The sequence below is a fragment of the Pteronotus mesoamericanus genome, unplaced genomic scaffold (genome assembly GCF_021234165.1).
Source record: "Pteronotus mesoamericanus isolate MK-2021 breed Mesoamerican mustached bat unplaced genomic scaffold, CSHL_Meso_final scaffold_232, whole genome shotgun sequence".
NCBI classification, from domain to species: domain Eukaryota; kingdom Metazoa; phylum Chordata; class Mammalia; order Chiroptera; family Mormoopidae; genus Pteronotus; species Pteronotus mesoamericanus.
Window position 1 is genome coordinate 10,004,345 of NW_026555311.1, and position 15,272 is coordinate 10,019,616.

General features: G+C 34.0%; 1 pseudogene; it reads right to left on the bottom strand.

Annotated features, from left to right (window-relative positions):
* Positions 1–10,217: 10,217 nt before the first annotated feature.
* On the bottom strand, positions 10,218–11,839 carry LOC129085426 (guanine nucleotide-binding protein-like 3; annotated as a pseudogene).
* Between the last annotated feature and the right edge of the window lie 3,433 nt (positions 11,840–15,272).

Here is a 15,272-nt window from a genome sequence, read left to right on the forward strand (position 1 = left end):
GGTTTCGGGTTCAGTATCCAGTTGGGGCACCTATGAAGGGCAACTGATAGATGTTTCTCTCTCACATCAATATTTTCTTCCTCCCTTTCCTTCTCTTTAAAAATAAATAGATAGAGTCTAAAAAATAAATGATATTTTTACTAACTATGGAAAAAAAATACTTCCTTGATGTCTATGGAACTCTACGAAATAACCTGTAGGCTACTTGCTAGCCATGGAAGAGCACCTCATTAAGATCAATGGAAGAAACCTTGGTGATTTTGATGAACAGGTGTTACCCAATCAAGCACTGTATTTTTAAAAATATAAAACAAAATAATGAGAAAATTGCCAGGCATTTTTCAAACAAAAACATTTATTCACATATATAAATATTAATACTTCAGAAACACCTCCCATACCAAGTTGATACATGTTTACCTTGAAAAGTTTTAATAAATTGTAAATTATTTTAAGACAATTTACATATTAATACTCCAGATATTTTGGTACTCCTGGTCAGGATTTGTATCTTTTTTTATCTTTTTATTCTTCTTCTCAAAATGGAGGTTATTTGGTTATTGAATAAAAAGAAGCTTTCAAAACTCTTTTGTCTTTTTTCTACTATTTTGAAAATGCTGGTGTGTTTTAATTTTTAAGTATTCTATATGCTCCTTGATATTCGCTCTCTCTGTCTTTCTCTCCCTCTCCCTCTTGCCGTCTTCTGATTTTCCCCCATTTCTTTTGACATTTCTTCTTGAAAAAATTAAAACAATTCATCCTGCTTTTTGAAGCCTATTTAAATGTCATTTTAACATTTCCCAGGGACAAAGGCAGAGTGCTCTGTTCTAGTTGTCACCATGAAAGGAAGGATTTGTACTTCTCACTTTATTTTTCTGACAGGAAGTTTAACAATTTAATGCCAAATGGCTTAGCTTCCCTCTTCTGTATCCACTCAAAAGCCAAGGCTGTATTTCCTATTTCCAACACTATGCACCCCTTCACAAACACTTCTTGCTCCAAGATTTGAATAATCTGTGTACAACCAGATCTCAGTGGATTAGAGGACCTTTGGAGCTATAAAGGGAAGCCATTAACATAACCTCAGGGCAGAGGCCTAGAAGTGTAAACCTACACATCCTCCAGTGGACACTGTGGTCTCCTGAGATAGCTAGGCAATTCCAAGTGTCTTCTGAACAGCATTATGCTCATCATTGCTGTAAGGGTCTTTTTATGGAAGAAAAAAACAAGTATTGATAACATGGAATAGACATAAATTTTTAATTTTAGAACAGCATTATTCATGGTTGTGCTGAATTCCGTAGCCAGACCCTAGTCTGCTGACTCTAAGTCATGGTTCACAAGGCTCTGAAAAGAGAGTCCAAAGACACTTCTTTGGTAAAGGGAGTGTGTGTGTGTGTGTGTGTGTGTGTGTGTGTGTGTGTGTGAGAGAGAGAGAGAGAGAGAGAGAGAATGGTGACATAATGACACACATATGATCCACATCATATTACTTGGGACAATCTGATTAAATTGACCGTAATTTTGTTCAGTTCTTTGTATAATGCTGTCTCTGTAATAGCACTACACTCAACTTTTTTCCCTAAGAACTTGTAAAACCAGTCTCTAAGTGAAAAATATAAAAGAGACTGAAGAAAGGACTTGTAAAGACCTGAAAGAAATAGTAGATGCAAGGAAAAAAAGGGGGGAGTTTAAAAGAAATAGCATGTAAACCAAAGTACTTTTCTCCCTAAATCTTATCTTTTTATAAATGTGTTATTGTCTTGATGGGCTCAAGGCATTAAGAATATTCCTGAAAAAGAGTTGTTAGTTTGAAATGAAGTGCCTGGTACAATAATTTTTTTTAATAAAAAGAATACTGCAGTAAAAGGACCACCACAAAATGTTACAGCAAAATTGTCAGCAATTTGGGGCAAAAGTAAATTATTTTAAGTTCTTAAAATTCAAACCAGTTACTAATATAATGGCTGAAAAATAAATGACTCGCTTGCTTTTTTTAAACTTTCAAAACAGTATTTAGCAACAAAGTGATTCTATAATGCTTTAATTTGAAGAATTAAATTAAAAAGCTCTGGCATTTAATATGGTGATTGCTAAAAATTAATAATTTGTAGTGATTATTCTTTTTCTTCAGATTGGCAACCAGTTTCAATATCACAGGTACCATCTATTGTATATCATATAAACATAATTGGAATGTCTATACTTAATAAGTTATAGCATGGTTTAGTTACTCTTTGCTACCTACTTATTATAGGGTAGTGTTAGAATGGGAAGTTTTAAACTTAAAAATTCTATCAAAATTATTGAGTAAAATTTCCAAGGATTTTATTGGGATTTTTAACTCCTGAAGGGTATTACACTAGTACTCTAATAACATCATAAACAATAATTGTCAAACCTCTTTTATTTTAGCAACTTCAGCATATTTCTAGGTAACATTTAATAATGTAAAAATTAAAGTTACACTAAATTAGATATCACCTACTGAGCAATAAACCAACATGTTCTCCCTGCTTGTTTCTTCATTATCTATATAGTTCATCTATGATTATGTTGCTAATGTTTATTAGCTGTTCATGGGTCAGTTTTAATATACATTAACATTTAATCTAAAATAGCTTCTGACCATTTTATTGAATTTGGGAATTGAAGAAGGCCTGGGAACCACTGTGTCATATGCACACACAAAACACATACTCGCACCATCCTGGGTATATGGCATTCTCCTTGCCTTAATCATAAAGTGAATCCAGGTATGTTGAGGCAAAAAAACCCCTAAAAATTCTATATTTTTAATTTAAAATTTGGGAGAGTAATTTTCCACCACTGGGACACCAGAAATGCCATATTTAATGAATCAGAGTATCATTAAACATATTTTAAATTAATAATTTGATTTACTAATTAGTTTTCCATTCCATTCTAATTTTTCTCATTTAAAAAATTTTAATTTATTAAAATTTATAATGTTAAAATAGAAATGATCACAAAATGAGAATGAAAAGAACAATTATAAAAAGCAATTTTATAAAGAAAATTTGGGGGAAAATACTCTAGAAATTTATAATTAAAACATAATCTTTAAACTGTAAATGCATTAACTGCCTTATGGTAAAAGTTAGAGACAATTGAAGAGAGGATTTGTGGATTAAAGATATAAAGAGAACATTGGGGTGCATGGGTTCTTTTGTATTGGTGTTTTGGTATTATTAGGGTATAGTCCCAGCAGGGGAATCACTGGATCAAAAGGCAGTTCCATTTTCAGCTTTTTGAGGAAATTCCACACTGCTTTCCACAGTGGCTGCACCAGTCTGCATTCCCACCAACAGTGGACTAGGGTTCCCTTTTCTCCACAGCCTCGCCAGCACCTGTTGTTTGTTGATCTGTTTAGGATGGCCATTCTGACCGGTGTGAGGTGGTACCTCATGGTGGTTTTGATCTGCATTTCTCTGATGGCTAGTGATGCTGAGCATCCTTTCAAATGCCTCTGGGCCCTCTGTATCTCCTCCTTGGAAAAGCATCTGCCCAGGTCCTTTGCCCATTTTTTGATTGGATCGTTTGTCTTCTTGGAGTGGAGTCGAGTGAGTTCTTTATATATCTTGGAGATCAAACCTTTATCTGATGTATCATTAGCGAATATATTTCATAGCAGCACAATTTACAATAGCCAAGTGCTGGAAGCAACTTAAATGCCCATCAGTAGATGATTGGATCAAAAAATTATGATACATATACACAATGGAATACTATGCAGCAGAAAGAAAAAAAGAATTACTAAACTTCGCGACAGCATGGATGGAACTGGAGAGCATTATGCTAAGCAAAATAAGCCAGGGAGCAAAAGACAAATACCATATGATCTCACCTATAAGTGGAACCTAACCAACAATACAAAGATGCAAGGAAAATAAGACCAGCAACACTGAAAGGAGAAGAAACCAACAGAGACAAGAGGGAAGGAGGGGGGGGTGGGCGGGGAAAAGGAAGAGAAGGGGAAAGTCAAGGAACGTATAGCAAGGACTCATGAACAAAACCAAAGGGGAAGAACTGAGGGAGTGAGGGTGGGAGTGAGCAAGGGAAAGTGGTGGGGGGAAGGCAGAGACAAATGTATTTGAAAAAATTAATAAATAAATTTTTAAAAAGATATAAAGAGAGATATTAAAAATGAAACAGGCAAGATATGAACATATAAAATATTAATGTATATTTAGGATATAATGGACATGTATAGCATGTGTGTAAGTGGAGTTAAAGAAAACATAGAGGAAAGAGAAGAGAAACAATATTCAGTTATAATTTAGAATGTGCCAAAAGTAATGGAAGTCAATCCACAGACAAAAAAAGACAAAAACATGTATTTAGACACAAAAAGCAATTCACTGATTCATTCACTCATTTCACCATTAATAGTTTCATTGTGTTATTAGGGAGAAAAAAGTATAATGAAAGATTTAATCTCATTAAAAGTTTTAAAAAATTGTTTTTCAACTTAGAAAAAGAAAACTTGGCTGAGAAATGACTGCTCATAACAATAATAAAAACCAAAATTGAATAGTATAATATCGTACTACTCAGAGAAAATAAATTTAATTTATGCATACTCAGCACAATGATATTTCAATAAATTTGAAAACTGAAATATATCAAAATAAAAACTTGAGGATTTACCTCATAGTATTTGTGAAAAGTGTATAAAGAATGCATTATGCAAAAGAATTTTTCCAAAAGGAATCCTTAAAAGGCCAAAAAAGAAAATAACCCCAAATATATTTATAAAGAACCTATTAGACAAACATGATATAAAGAACATATAAAAATAAGCATAATAGTTTTTTTAGGAGCTGAAATTATGTCTATAAACTAAAAATATGAGTTTAGAAATAGATAATTAGAATTAATTCGAGTCAGTGGTAAAAGTCCTTGAATTATTTAGGAGGAAAGTTAAAATAATAATTAAAATAATTTCAAGGCTAAAATTCAAAATATTTTCACAGCTAAGCCCTAAAACCCTAAAAATATTTTTAATTATACAATAAAACTAAAAGTATTTCCTAATGTTTAAAATTATAGGGAAAAATGTAATAATGTGAAAAACAAAGTAAAATGTTAATCCAAACAAGAGAGGGAAAAGGTGTAACAGAAGTGGAACAAATTGATAGCAAAAGTTCTACTGTGAAAATAAGTACAAATATAAAAATGGTCAATATAAACATAAATGCATTTAATGTGGCTGCAGAAATGACATATTTGACAAATATAACATATTTGAAATATTTGAAAAATTCTTGAGGGCATGTATTATTGAAAATAAAATCTGGGAAAACTTATACTGGACAAATTTTAAAAAAGGAAAACAGGAATAGCTATATTATCAAACTAAATGAAATTAAGGGGAAAGCATTGTCATACATTGATAGTAAGGTTCAAGTCATCATAAATACATATTAAATATATGTACAACATTTGTATACATATATATCCATATTTATTTTAATGTGTGCACACTAATAAAGTTGGCTTGTTATTGTTCAAGCAAAAATTAATAGAAATGTAGGAACAAATAAACAGATCCATCATAATGGAAAATTTATTTGCACTCAAAATGGGTCTAAAAAATTAGAACAACAAATTAAATAAGCACATTATATAGAACTCTAATACCTATAATTTGAAAGTATAAATTTGATAGTATGGCACATATAAATCATTTGCAAATATTGTTTATAGCATATACCAAAAGAAAGCCTCAAAAAATTTTAAAGAATTGTTATCCTGTAGACTATGTTGCCTAGCACAATGAAATAAAGTTAGAGTCAATGGTAAAAAGCTAAATTAAAATTCTCTAAACTGGTAGATTTAAGAGGATAACTCAAATAATTTTAAGAAAGATAAATCATATTTGATTTTTGGTCAAAATGAATGCTATACTCACCTCTGCCCACAACCACATAAAAATTATAACAATTATCTTTGAGAAACACTTGAAGACTAGCTAAACAGAAGTCCTATAAATTTGTATAAAGAAAAAGCCTCACTGAGATTTAGGATGGGTAGAGACACAGAATGGATGGGTCCAAATCCATGGTTTGGCAGTTAAGAAACAGGAGAGAAATTTCAGCTGTGGTGGCCTTCCCCTGGGCAGCATAGAGTCCAAGCCCCACATGGGATTCAGAGCATAAGGTCCCAGTGCAGGAAAGACAAGTCCCCATAACTCCTGGCTGTGAAAACCAGCAAGGGTTTTAGGGGAGGGAGATGGAGTATCTCTAGAGTCCCAGGCCTGTGCAAGGACATACTCACCGATGGACTCACTCCAGCAATGGGGCAACAGCTCAAAAAGCACCAGGGATATATAGGCTTTACTGCAAGGGCTGGAGGGACAGCTTTCTCCCAGACAGAAGTCCTGGAATATACCATTGTTTTATTGTTCAGCCCTTCCCCCATCCAGGCTGTAGGTGCAGGCAGGGCCAAGTCTGAGTTTTCTTCAACTTGGCTAACATCATTTACCTCACCCTGGTGATTTTCTGAGATACTACCCCACTCAGTTATCAGATCCATTAAAGCCATGAATGGCCTGTCTCAACTTGCACTGCACTAAAATTCCCAAAGGTTCGCAAACACCAAACAAGTAGCCTCTGGCCTCAGCGTGCCCTGAAACTCTTGATAAGTAGTCCCAAGAATGGCTCTCATGGGATCCAGCCTCAGTTCATAACTTAGCCTCTGCCTGGTGCCTACAAGCCCAGAAAAAGCAACAATCATCTGAATATCACTTTTACAGTAAATACCAGGTGGCCCTGAGCTTTGCACAGACAGCAGCTGACCATGATCTGCATCTCCTAAGAGATCCCAGGACCAATACACCTCATTGCCAGCTTCAGACCCCAGCAAGCAGAGTACCACTTAGCTACCTCCACAAATAACACCCTCAAAGGACAGATTTGGCAGGCACCAAAGTCCCAGGAACATGAATCCTACTTCACACGGTCATCACCTGCACACAACTACTCATTCCTCAAATCCAGTCTGAAGGTCAGTCCCTCCCACTGAAATGAAAACAGTAATCTAGGCTCAACTACGATAGGAGTGCACACCCAGGTGACCAGTGAAAGGATACCAAAGGGCCACATAGGACACCTACAACATAAGTACGCTCTACCAAGACTGAGACATGCGGCAGACCATAATACATAAAAACAAACAGGGAGTCACCCAAAATGTAGAGAAAAACATGTTTAAAATAAAATAGAACAAAATTCCAGAAAAAGAACTAAACAAAATGTAGACAAACGATTTACCAGATGCAGAGTTTAAAAGACTGGCTATAAGGATGTTCAATGCCCTTAGGGTAAGAGTAGATGAATTCAGTGAGAACTTTAACAAAGAAACAGAAAACAAACAAACAGACAAAAAAGAATCAATCAGTCAGAAATGAAGTATACACTAACAGAAGTGAAGAATACATTAGAGGTAATCAACAGGAGATTAGATGAAGTAGGGAATCAAATCAGTGATTTAAAAAACAAGGTAGAAGAAAATACCCAATCAGACCAGCAAAAAGAGAGAAAACTGATTTAAAAAATGAGGATTGTTTAAGGGGCCTCTGGAACAACATTAATGTACCATATTTATATCATAGGGGCATCAGGAGAAGAGGCAGAGAGTAAGGAATTAAAAACTTATTTGAAGAAATAATAATGATTTCCAGATTCTGGAAAATCTGGTGAAGGAAATAGACATAAAAATTCTGAAGCACAGAGACTGCAAACAAGATAAACCCAAAAATGATGACACCCAGACATATCATAATTAAAATGACAAAAGTTAAAGAGAGAAACTTAAAAGCAGCAAAAGAAAAGCAGTTAGTTACCTACAAGTAAGCTTCCATTAGACTGTCAGCTGATTTCTAAGCAGAAATACTTCATGCCAGAAGAGACTGGTACAAAATATTCAAAGTGATGAAAGCAAGGAGTTACAAATAAGATCACTTTATCCAGCAAGACTATCACTTAGAATTGAGGGACAGATAAAGAGTTTCTTAGACAAGAAAATGCTAAATTTCATCACCACAAAATCAGTATTACATAAAGTGTTAAAGGATCTTCTTTAAGTAGCAGAAGGAAAAATGACAAAAATATAAATAATAAAATATCAATAACTATATACCTATTAATAATTATTTAAATGTAAATGTATTAAATGCTCTAATCAAGAGACATATGGTAGTCCAATGGACAAGAGAACAAGATCCATACATATGCTGCTTACAAAAGACCCACTTCAAATTGAAAGCTGCACACAGACTGAAAGTAAAATAATAGGAAAAAATATTTCATGCAAATGAGAATTTTAAAAAATGTAGGGTAGCAATACTTATATCAGACAATGTAGACTTTAAAACAAGAGGCAAAAAGGACCCAGCAATTCTACTTTTGTGTATTTATCCAAAGAAATCAAAGCATAATTTGAAAAGACATATATATTCATTGCAACATTATTTACAATAGCCAAGATAAGGAAGTAACTTAAGTGTTCCACTGAAAGATGGATGAATAAAGGAGATACATATTTTCTATTGAATATTTCTCGGTCATCTGTGACAACAGGAATGGACCCAGAGAGTATTATGCTATGCGAAATACATCAGACAAAGATAGACAAATACAGGATAATTTCACTTGTATGTGGACTGTGAAACAAACAAACAAACAAAACAGAAACAGACACATGGACACAGAGAACAAACTGATGGTTGCCAGATAGAAAAAAGTTGGAGAATGAGTGAAAAGTGAAAAGTGATTAAGATGTACAAATTGCCAGTTATAGAAACAGTTACATGTATGAAAAGTACAGCATAGGGAATATAGCGAAGGATATTGCAGTAGCTATGTATGGTTTCAGAAGAGTACTAGACTTATCAGGCTGATCACTTTATAAGTTATATAAATTTTGAATCACTGTGTTGTACTCCTGAAATTAATATAATATTGTACGTTAACTGTAACTGAAAATAAAAATATATTTAAAAAATAAGTCATATCCGAGACTAAAAATAATGAGGAAAAAGATGAGTGCTATATAATCAACTTTGAAAACTAACAAAAATAACAAATTTAAAGAAATTTAAAACACTGTATATCCTTATTGGAATATAAGAAAGGCTAGAAATTAATGAACATAGAAACCATCTTAAGATATTAAAAAATAGCAAGACTAAACCAAAAAAATTAGAATGATAATAAAGAGTCAAAATAGTAAACATAATTATTAAAAATACAAATATAATATTATATAAATCAATAAAAAGAAATAATACATGGAATAAAAAAGAAAAGGACATAATAATTGCTATATGGCAAAAACTGTAAGAGAATAACATGGAAAATTTTGTACTAAAAATACATGTGAAAACCTAGACAAATTGGACAAATTCACAATAAATATAATATTAAATCTGAGTAAGGAAGAAACAGAAAGCCTGAGTAGTTCAAGGATCTCAAAGGACTATGTATCTGGAATAAATTGCTTCCCCTCAAAAGAAAAAAAATTATTTACAGGAAAATGTTATGACACTTTTCAAAGAACAAATTACCTCAACTTAATAATATCTTCTTAAAGAATAAAAAAGAAAAATACTTTTAAACATATTTTATTAATTTATTTCAACTTTAATAATAAAAGTAGATAAGGGCTGTACATCAATGGAAATTTAAAGAACAGATTAACTCATAAAGCTAGATGTAAATATGTTAAAAACATTAGCAAACATATAATCTAGTTATTTTTATATATTAATATATTATGAACATATTGAACTTATTCCAGAAATTTGAGAGTATTATAATACTAGTAATCAAAAAATTTATTTTTTTGAAATAAATTAGAATGGGGAAATTATGATCATTTTACTAGATACCATAAAATACATCTGTTATAATTCAAAACAGACTTATAATAAAAATGACTTAAAAAATTCAAATATTGGGAGGGTTTCTTTCTTCTTTTTGGAGATGAGTTGTCTTTTTATGGAATTCAGATACTTTGTACATTGCCTAATATTTTTAATGAATATATCCTATATTTAAATATTTCATGATATACGTACTTACAAAATTTACACAGCTTATGTCATACCAGAAACAAATGGTACATCACACACAGAGCAATTTAGCAGACTATTCAAAGTGTTAAAAAAACAAAGCTAGGAAGACATAGTTACGTTACACATAGTACGTACTGAAGTTGTAAGCATCTTCCTCTTCAGGCATTCTATCATAGACATAGATTGTCCAGACTGTTCATCGGCTTGAGACTCCTCAGGTAGTGCCTCCCAGGCCTGTTTCGTGGGAGACATGTCTGAGCTCTTTTTGTCAGCTTCTTCATCAACACTTTCCTGGTTATTGTTGGTGTTTTCATAGTACTCCCCCTATTTCTGCTTCCTCTCTTTATGTTTCAACAATTCTTCAGGTATGTCCTTTTCCTCTCCTATTCCACTTGTCAGACCCAAGGAATAGGAAGGGATGCTACTGGCTAAACAAGGGCTTTTGATGGCTTGTATGCTGTGTGCATTGGTCTTTTCCAGTTCTTCCAGATTAAAGCCTCATTTCATACCTGTCACAAAGTTTTCATTAAAATGTGGAGAAAGAGTCCAGGATGTAGGGGGATGGCAATGTAGCCTAAAGAGCTATGTGTCTGCTCAGGCCACAGCAATTTGGCAGCACCTTCTGCATTTGGGGTTCCACCTTTTTGGTGCAGCCCTTTTCTCAGAGCAAGCAAAGTAAAAATTCTGGAGTCCTTAAAATCTGGGACAGTGAATTTTAGCACGGCCTGTCGAGTGTCAGCTTGGGACAGAATGGCCCTGGCAGCTTCCGCTGGTTTTAGTGCTTCAGTTCTTGTGTGACTTCTCAGGGCAAGTGGGGTGAGAGAGTTAAGCGGAGACACAATGAAACTTGGACTATCTACGATTGAGATTTGTTTGTCCCGGGGGACATCCTACATGCTCCTTGTAAGCCCCATGGATACACTGACATTACATATCTATTCTTGTTTTAAGCTATTGATGATGATGCTCTTCCCCACACTTGGAAAACCTGTCACTCCAACATGAATGGCTTTGTCATAAGCCTCTTGAAAACCTCCAAGAAGTTTCCAAAGGCCTTCTTTCCCAACAGAGACTTCACTTTTGAATGGAGATTTTCTCCTTATCTTCTTGATTATCTTCCCTTTGACCTTCAGATTTGTTGAGGCTCTGAACACGACTGTGTCAATTCCATCTTCAAATAATTTAGCCAGTTCTCTAGATTCTCCTTTGGTATCAAATTTGATTTTTTTAATACAAGTATCAGCTTTTCTGTCCACCCCAGACGATGGCACCTTCCACCTGGGGACACCTGCAACCAAGAAGATCACTGGCATCCACCACTTCCAGCCCATTATCTGAGGCTTTAGTCACCTTTTGAAGTTCCTGACAATATAACTTCTTTGGATTCTGTTTGCCCAGCTTGACTTTGTTCTTAGTTTTCCATTGCCCAAATCCCTCCTTCACAGGTTCCACATTAGATGGCTCAACACCTGGGTTAGTTTTAAGTTTTCTTTTCTTTTCCTGTTCCTTACACCTATCAAGTTTCTGCTGTTGTTTTAGTTCTCCAAACCACTGTCTCCTTAGCTCAGCTCCCAAAGAAGAGCTTCCTCAAAGGGAGCACTGTTTTGAACTCCTGGGTCTTTCCTACATTTCTTGTGACCCTGTTTCTTAGCCTCTTTCCTCAATTTTCAATGGTGCTTTCAAGCCTTTTTAGAAGATTTTATACTGCTTATGGCAGGTCATGCGGTTACTTGCTTTCTTTAACTGTTTGGGGGACCAGCCCTCCCTCCTGCACCATGGGCCTGCGGTTAACATTAGGCCTTCCAATTCTTGGTTCTACTCAGGACCAGAACTTGGGAGGGTTTCTTATCAGGCAAGCAGTGTATTTGCCAAATATTACAGAACTTCACTGCACTGATGAAATCTTAAAAGCATTCCTTTTAAAATAAAAAACTACACATGTAATTTATTTTATAGTCTCTATGTCCACAATGAATAAGGAATTTATCAATCACAGACAGACTTGAAAATAAAAACATAAAACTTACAAGGATTGAAAAGGAGGAAACTGATGAGATAACTATAAACAGAAAGACAAAGAGAATCTACAAGTAAATTATTAGAAATGATAAGAACTAGTTTAGCAAAGGGTTGGAGATAGAATAAATATATGACAATTGACTGGATTTTATATAACACAACCACCAATGAGAAAACACACTACTACTACTAACAGTAATGGGAAACACATAAGAAACCTAACAAAAGATTTGAAAGAAAACATGAATCTTTTTATAAAACCATATTGAAAGTAAAGTAAAACCTTATTTACTTAAAGGCTTAAGTAAAGGGAGAGGTATATCATGCTCATGGATAGGATGTTTATTGTCCCCTAATTGATCCATACATTCAATACAATTTTATTAACTTTTCATTGTGTGTGTTTGAGTAACTTAAGCTAATTCTACCATTTATACAGAAGAGTTTTATAAGAACAAGGAATTTAAATACCTCAAATGGTCCAGAAATAGAACTTACCTTATATCTGTCTTAATACATTTGGGTTGCTATAACAAAATACCACAGACTGGGTATTTCATAAACAGTGTAAGTTTGTTGCTTATAGTTCTGGAGGCTGGGAGTTCGAGATCCAGGTATATTTCCCGCTCTTTCAGGTTGCAGACCCTCATGCTGGAGAGGTCTAGGGATCTCTGAGATTACTTTTATAAAAGCACCCCATTAATGAGGACTCCATCCTCATTGCCTAATCACCTCTCAAGGACCACACCTTCTAATGCCATCACATTTGAGGGTCAGGATTTCAATGTATAAATTTAGTGGGACACAGACATGGAGACCGCAGTGTTATAAAGCTTGTTATGCAAAGAAAATAAATATAAGGGTATAAGAAAAAGGGATCAATAATTCCCCCAGAGTCCAGAAGCAGAACTGACCTTAATTCATGATTAAAAATACTGACAAATGTAACACACTAGAGAGACATGAAATCAAGTCATTAAAGTATTTCTCTGATTATTCAATGCTATATTTATTTCTCTTAGAAGTGTACCTGACACATAGTAAGTGCTCAATAAATATTTTTTAAATAGATTTTACAGGATCTGTGGCATTTGTATCACTGATGAAAACTGAGAGAAAGATACAGTTATTTCATGAATTATTCTGGGATAATTGGCTTTTCCTTTTACCATTTACTCTGTAAAATTAAAATCAAGACACTGAATATTTAAATGTGGAAAGAAAACATTGCAATGTTATATTTAAAAATATGTGAAAATATAGGTATTATCTTAAGGAATATTTTGTTTTTAAATTTTTTATTAAAACTATTTGAGATCTATTATTAAATTTAAAAGTATGTTACAAAATTTTTGAATGAAATGATTCCAATTTTATTTTAAAATACATACATAATGCTAGGAACACATAAAAAACTGAAGAAATTCATGTCCAAATAATTGCAGTTACTTTTGAATAAGCAGGTTATATTTATTTTTTCTCCTTTTTGTCACTTTTTTGGCCCCCACACAGAGTATGTAATGACTAACATAAAGATTTAAAAATAAATAAGATTTACATACAAATAAAGAACTTTGATTTAACCAACAATTATTTTAAGCTTTTCTCTTAGATTTGAGTTTATATTTTGGAACTATTTAAAAAAATGAATAAAAAAACCCTGGAGGCACCCCTTCTTCTCCCAATCTAAGTATTAAATACCGACTCTACCATTTTGTTGGATTTAGGTATACCTGGCCTCCCCACAACCCTTCCAAGTTTCTGTTTCTTCTCATGTGGCTGAACCTTCCCAAAACTGGTTGATTTAGAATGTCTCCTTCAGATCTGCAGCAAATCCAGTGCCTGGTTATATTGTGATTAACAATCAAAACAAAAAAAATAGCTTTCCATGCCCTGCAAATAAATGCTTAATTCAAAATTGCAATAAGAAATATGCCCTTTAGCTCTTCCTCTGTCCATTTTAATTTTCTTCCTTACTTTTGTTCTTATTCTCATTCTTATCTTAGAGTATATGTTTTTATTGTTTATGTTATTACAGTTGTCCTTATTTTTCCCCCTTCCCCCATCCCGAGCTCCCCTTCCCACAATCTACACACCATTGTTCATGTCCATTGGTGATGCATATGTGTCCTTTGTCTAATCCCTTCATTTCTTTCCACCAGTCCCTACCTCCTCCAGCCCCTTTTTGCAGCTATCAGTCTGTTCCTTGTTTCAGTCTGTTCCTTGTTTCTGATTTTATTTTCCTTATTAGTTTATTTTGTGCCTTATATTCCACTTATAGGTGAGATCATATGGTATTTGTCTTTCATTGTCTCGCTTATTTCACTTAGCATAATAGTCTCCAGGTCCATCCATGCTGTTGCAAAAGGTAAGAATTCCTTCTATTTTACTGCTGGTCATAGTCCATTGTGAAAACATACCACAGTTTTTTTATCCATTCATTTACTGTGGATACTGAGGCTGTTTCCAGCATTTGGTTATTGTAAATAGTACTGCTATGAACATAGGGATGCATAAGTTCTTTTGAATAGGTGACTCAGGATTCTTAGGACATATTCTCAGCTTTGGAATCACGGGGTCAAGAGGCAATTCCATTTTTAATTTTTTGAGGAAATTCCATACTGTTTTCAAAAGTGGCTGCACCACTTTTGCATTCCCAGCAAGAGTGCTCTACGGTTCCCTTTTCTCTGTATCACCAGCCCTTGTTGTTTGTTGATCTTATTAACGATGGCCATTTTGGTGTGAAGTGGTATCTAACTGTGTTTTTAATTTGCATCTCTCTGATGGTTAGTGATGTTGAGCATTTTTCATATGTCAATGGGCCATCTGTATATCCTCCTTGGAGAAGTGTCTATTCAGGTCTCTTGCCCATTTTTTAACTGAATTATTTGTCTTCCTGGTGTTGAGTCCTATGGGTTCTTTATATGTTTTGGAGATTAAACCCTTGCCCACTGTATCACTGGCAAATATGTTCTCCCATACAGGGGGTTCCTTTTTCATTTTGCTGATGGCTTCTTTAGCTGTGTAGAAGCTTTTTAATTTGATGAAGTCCAATTTGTTTATTTTTCCTTTGTTTCCCTTGCCATAGGTGATATATCAGCAAAACTATTACTAAGTGAGATATCTAAAATTTAACTGCCTATGTTTTCCTCTA